Below are 6,000 nucleotides of genomic sequence, written 5' to 3'. Positions count from 1 at the left end.
TTCTCTCACGTGCAACAGCTCTGCAGTACTGCCCTGACAAGCCCCAGTAACCACCAGATGGCCTTGCCCACTACTGCCCCTGAGGTGCAGCCCTCATGGTAACCCAACTGCTTTAAACTTTAAGGCTGCTCTGGACCTTGTGGCAGTAGTCATGAAATTAGGTCAAAAGAAGAGTGCTCCCCACAGTGACCCAGCAGATAGTTCATGATTGGCCAATACGGGGCTGTGTCTACACGTGGCTTGTGATTGGTTCTTACTCAAAGCTTGTGTCTGGTCTTTATGTGAGAGTTGTGAGTTCTCAGTGAAACTGGAAGCTGTGCTATGATTGGTAAAATTGTACCTGTAATAACCCCCTTTGGGTTCTAACCAGGCTGGTCCCTACACTTTAACTACTTAGTCTATGAGGCATCTCTCTTATTTACCACCCCTGAACATTTAGTGCTGCAGTGTTGGGTCCTAATAACGACTTCCCCCAAATGGCCTTGTATATACTTCTGTCTTTATCGTGGGTAGAATAGGCTGGGAGGGTTACATGAAATACAGGCAAAAACCCAGGGCTTCCAACCCTGGGAGTAGCAGTAAGGAGGTGGCTGAAGAGTTCCAGAGAGACACCAGGAGCTGAGGGTCCTGGCGCCCATAGCTGAAACACTAAGAGGAGACTCACAATTCCAGAGAGACACCAGCAGCTGAGGGTCCTGGCGCCCATAGCTGAAACACTAAGAGGAGACTCACAATTCCAGAGAGACACCAGGAGCTGAGGGTCCTGGCGCCCATAGCTGAAACACTAAGAGGAGACTCACAATTCCAGAGAGACACCAGCAGCTGAGGGTCCTGGCGCCCATAGCTGAAACACTAAGAGGAGACTCACAATTCCAGAGAGACACCAGGAGCTGAGGGTCCTGGCGCCCATAGCTGAAACACTAAGAGGAGACTCACAATTCCAGAGACACACCAGGAGCTGAGGGTCCTGGCGCCCATAGCTGAAGCACTAAGAGGAGACTCAGAATTCTAGAGGACCAGGTGCTTAGGACTCAGAGCTGTAACAGATGCATCCAAGCGTTAAGGAGTCCAATACCTGAAGTTCCGAGCTGCAACACTAGGAGGCAAAATGACTGAAGAGCTCAAGAAAGTAACTAAGGGCAGAGTCTGCAAGAAGCTCACAACAGAGGTGTGAAGTGGGTGAGAATCAGCCCAGAAGCTGAACCTAGCAAGTGAATGAGAGGCTGTGAAAAGCCAAGGAGGCCATAAGCTAGAAAAGCTGCCAGCCCTGGTCTCTAGAAGAGTTCAAAAGACAGGGCCAACCTAGAGTCCTTCCACACTCTCCCCAGAGCTGTGTGTCTGGCTGCTGCATGTAGGTCCTCTAAGCCATGGACAGTAAGCCTCTGGCTTGGCAAGCTTGGAGCCCTAAACCTCTACTTCCCAGAGCCTAGAACTAAAAGCCCCTGCGTCTAGAAGCCCAGCCTCAGAACTTCTGGAACTCACAGCCACAGATGCACAGAGCTTCCCCTTGCTTATCCATGATTTCTATAGAATAGAGCCAAAGAACCCCCAGCCAGCCATTTGTGATGATTCCAAGCAAAGCCCTTGAATTTCTGTGGAGCAGGTGCATTCCAAAGCCCCTCCTAGGCCTAAAATTTAATTATCTCTTAATATCTGAGCTCAGCTGGCTCGAGGAAAGGCATTTGGCAAAACGCAAAGAAAAGAAATTACTGTAACAGTTACTGAGTGCTTACCATGTATTCTAAGTGGTTTAAGTGCATTATTCCATTTAATCCTTCACAGCAGCCCTATGAGATCAGTACGGTAGTTATTGCTTCACTTTTATAAAGAGGAAGTTGAGGAAAGTTAATCAGCCTGCCGCAGGTGAGCTCCATCTCTGGTTGGATTTCAGACTGATCAGAGGAGCTGTGAGTGAACTCACTTCCATGTCATCCCCTCTGCTTTAATCCGGCCTCTCTGCCGACCGAGCGTGTGGCTTTCAAGCCGTCCTGTTTGGCCCTGTGTGGAAGCTCCATGCTCATTGTGCTGTCTCCAGCTGGTATTCTGACAGTGTGTAGCAAGACACCTTTCAGTGGATTCACAAAGAGTAAATCTCAGTGTCGACGTCAAAGGGAGCCTGCGGAGACTGTAGTAAGCAGTCAGTGTTATGCTCCGTGATGGGATGGGATGTAAAAGGGAAGGATGTGTGTATAAAGCCACACGTGTGGCATGTTTGTGAGACTCTGTGCCCGGAGAGGCAGGCGGCATCTGAAGAGCATTACCAAATGCAGCAGACCTAGATATTCCCTACACTTCGTTTTTTTTGGTGGCCTCTGACCCCCAAGATGCTCAAAACCTGGTCTTAGTATTTAGTCAGTCGTGTGATTCCGTAGGTATTTTAAAAGTCACCAAAGCCTTTTATGGCTTTCCACTGTGACTGAGAAACTGTAGCGAATGCAAAGAACTGTCTGAAAATAAATATTTTGGAGGCATGGAGTTTGTTGGAAATGTACTGTGTGTGTATTAACAGATACACAAAGAGATGAGTGATATCAGGTACTGTGTTTAATGAGTAATATTAATAAAAATTGAAAGTGGGAATGTAACTCTAATTATGGGTATAGAGATTTGCACCTCAGCCTGCACAGTGTCACACACCTGTAATTCCTGTACTCAGGGCATGGAAGCAGGCAAATCAGTAGTTCAAACTAGCCTAGACTACATAGTGAACTCAGGCCAGCCTGGACCACAGAAGATCTTGTCTCAAAAATAAATTTATACCCCAATGGTCTTCTAACTAAAACAATGTGTGACTCCAAAATCTTTTGGCTTGCTATTGATGTGATTTGAGCAAATTGATCCCTGAGCCTTAATTATTTTGTTTGTAAAATGGGATGCTGAATCCAAACTCTAAAGATACAGCCATGTAACTCATTCTGGACAGTGAAACATAGGACCAAGTCAACACCCATCATTTCCAGTGAAAAGCTCTTAAGACACTCTGTGTGACTCACCACTTTCCCCTTTCTGTAGCACAAATGTTAGAAGGTCTTGTTAATAAAAACAAACCTGGAGCCAGGTATTGGGGTGAATGCTGAATGATCAGAAAAACAGAACAAGCCACAGCTTCCTCACCTCGCCAGTTCCTCAGCTGATCCTGTTTCCTCAGACTGGAAGCCTCTGAGTCCTCATCCAGAATGAATCTCAGCTGAACTGTGCTGCTCAAAAGCCTGAAAGCTTAACCAGGCTAGTTCCTGGTCTTCATGCCTTATATACCTTTCTGCTTTCTGCCATCACTTCCTGGGATTAAAGGCGTGAGTCACCATGCCTGGCTGTTTCCAGTGTGGCTTTGAACTCACAGAGATCCGGATGGATCTCTGCCTCCCAAGTGATAGGATTAAAGGCGTGTGTGCCACCATTTTCTGGCCTCTATGTCTAGTGGCTGTTCTGTTCTCTGACCCCAGATAAGTTTATTAGGGTGCACAATATTTTGGGGAACACAATATCACCACACCTTCCTTTTGTGCCCCCGTGTGATGGCAGAAGCACAGTCCAGCCTTAACCAGCCTTCAGTAGCCGTGGTGCCCAGAGCCTCTGCTAACTGACACTGCGTGGGGAAACACAGCGAGAAAGAAACACGTCATGTTGCAGTCATAGCTTCAACTGTGACTGCAACACTCTCCTGTCCTGCTCTGCGTAGAATGCATGTCACTGCCGCTAATGTCACTGAAGCACCTGAGGGTGTTGGGGTTCTTGAAGTGTTATCTTAGTGCTACCTGCTCTGTACTGGAGTTGGTTTGGGGCTCCACCTTTCCAGTAGATACTGACCTCAAACCAATCATAACTCACTCACTCTTACCTTTCTCACCAAGCATTTTATCCAGCTTACGGACAAAGAACAGAACTGACTTTTCCACCCACTCCTGTCTTCCAAATTCAGTTTAACTGATGGACTGATGGTCAAGATATAGTTGCTGGGTAGATCAGACCAATGTTAGGAATAATGCTTGATTATGACCAAAGGCAAACTTCCATGTACACACACCTGTACATGAACCTGTAGCTTCAACAACAAAATTATACCTTCATCTTTAAAAGTAAATTCTTGCTTAGATTTTGAGTTCTTACTCCTTTCGACAAGCCTTTCTCACAGAAAATTTGGCTTATTTTAGCCCATGTGACCACAGACCTACGCTTGAACACCATGCAAGAAACAGCACTCAGAGTAAAAACAATTTTTTTAGAACTTTGGGACGACAGCTCCTCTTGGATGCTGCATGAGGCAAAGATGTGTTAAACTGTACTCTAAAGAGAATAGTAGCATTCTGCTCATTAGTCACGGGCTCTGATGATGGTCTGAGTCATTAGAGTGAGGATCTCCTATATCCTGTTGAATGTCACTCTTGAGGTGTGTAAGTCCGGAAGAATGTTCTAGAAGAATGGTCAGCTTACCATGACCCTGTTGGAATGCTGGTGGGTACCAGTGCTGGAGACTGAGATGGGCATTTTTTAGTCTCCCTAGACTGAGAAGAGTAACTCATCTTTATAGAGCAAAGCTTGCCTGCCAAAGCCAAGTACTGAACTAGTCGTGTGTTATTTAGTTTTCTGTCACCTTGACACAGGCTAGAGTCATCTGAGGACCCTCAAGTGATAAAATGTCCCCATCAGATTGGCCTGTATGCAAGCCTGTGGGGCATTTTTAGATTAATGATTCATGTGGCAGGGTCTAGCCAGCTGCTAACTAATTAAGACTGGTTAAAAAAAAAAAAAAAGTGACTCACGGCAGCTTAGCCTTTAACTATGTTCATCCAGCTGAAGATATTCCACCAGGCTCCCCCGTGGGAAAGAGGAAACATTGTATCCATCAGCTCTCCAGACCCTCACTTCACGTATACATTGTTTCTGATCGCATCCTCACCAAGTCCCCTGGGTAAGGAAGTGGGTGGGATACTCAGCATGTCGCTTGTGCTTCCTTAGACAGTGATGAATACAAGTTTTTACTGACAAATCCCACAGCTGTCTGCCTGTAAACTAGTTTTTAATTTGACTTTTACTAATTAAGTTCGGTAAATCCCCACAGCCCATTATTGCCTTGGAATTTTGATATTTTAAAACATCAACACTCACCTGGGCATTTTTTTTTCAGTTCCTCTTCACTGAATGTTTTTTTGGTTTTTTTGTTTTGTTTTGTTTTGTTTTTGTTTTGTTTTGTTTTGTTTTTCGAGACAGGGTTTCTCTGTGTAGCTTTGCGCCTTTCCTGGGACTCACTTGGTAGCCCAGGCTGGCCTCGAACTCACAGAGATCCTCCTGGCTCTGCCTCCCGAGTGCTAGGATTAAAGGCGTGCGCCACCACCGCCCGGCCACTGAATGTTTTTATTTGTGCTCCAATGACTAATTACTGTCATCCCTCTGCTGGAGAGACACCACCACTTCAACTTTGTCATTTTGAGGGTCCTTGTACCTTACCTGGCCTCTCTGATAGCATTCTTTCCAAACACAAAACCTGGGGGATGTGGTGGTGTTCACTTTTAATCCTAGCATTTGGGAGGCAGAGGCAGGTAGATATTTGTGAGGTTGAGGCCAGCCTGGCTTATACAGCAAGTTCCAGGCCAGCTAACACTACATAGTGAGAGCCCTGTCAGAAAGAAAAAAAGAGCAAAAAAGGACCTCCTGCCCAAACATAATACCTCAGTTTCCGTGTTGTTCCTGGGGAGGCTGGGGGGAACCCTGAAGTTGCTTCAGCTCTGGGCTGGGTGCTGCTCGTCATGTTCTTGTTCGCATCTCACGGTGCTGTGGGCAGGCACTGTCTTTATCCCATTTTGCAAGTGATGGAATGGAGGCTACTGAGTCTTACTCCGTACACACAGCGGACAGTGGGAGAACCTGTAGTCCAAGCCAGCATGGCTCTCTAGTCTCCTTCCTTTCAGCTGTGACGTCAGACCCATCCACCCTCTTTTTAACCTGTGAGATCTGTCTGCCTCCACGTTTGCTCTGCTTTCTTTATGAGGACCCAGCAAACCA

This window comes from Peromyscus eremicus, chromosome 7 (assembly GCF_949786415.1).
Source record: "Peromyscus eremicus chromosome 7, PerEre_H2_v1, whole genome shotgun sequence".
Classification (NCBI taxonomy): Eukaryota; Metazoa; Chordata; class Mammalia; order Rodentia; family Cricetidae; genus Peromyscus; species Peromyscus eremicus.
The sequence above is the reverse complement of the archived record's forward strand: the minus strand, read 5'-3'. Positions refer to the sequence as shown.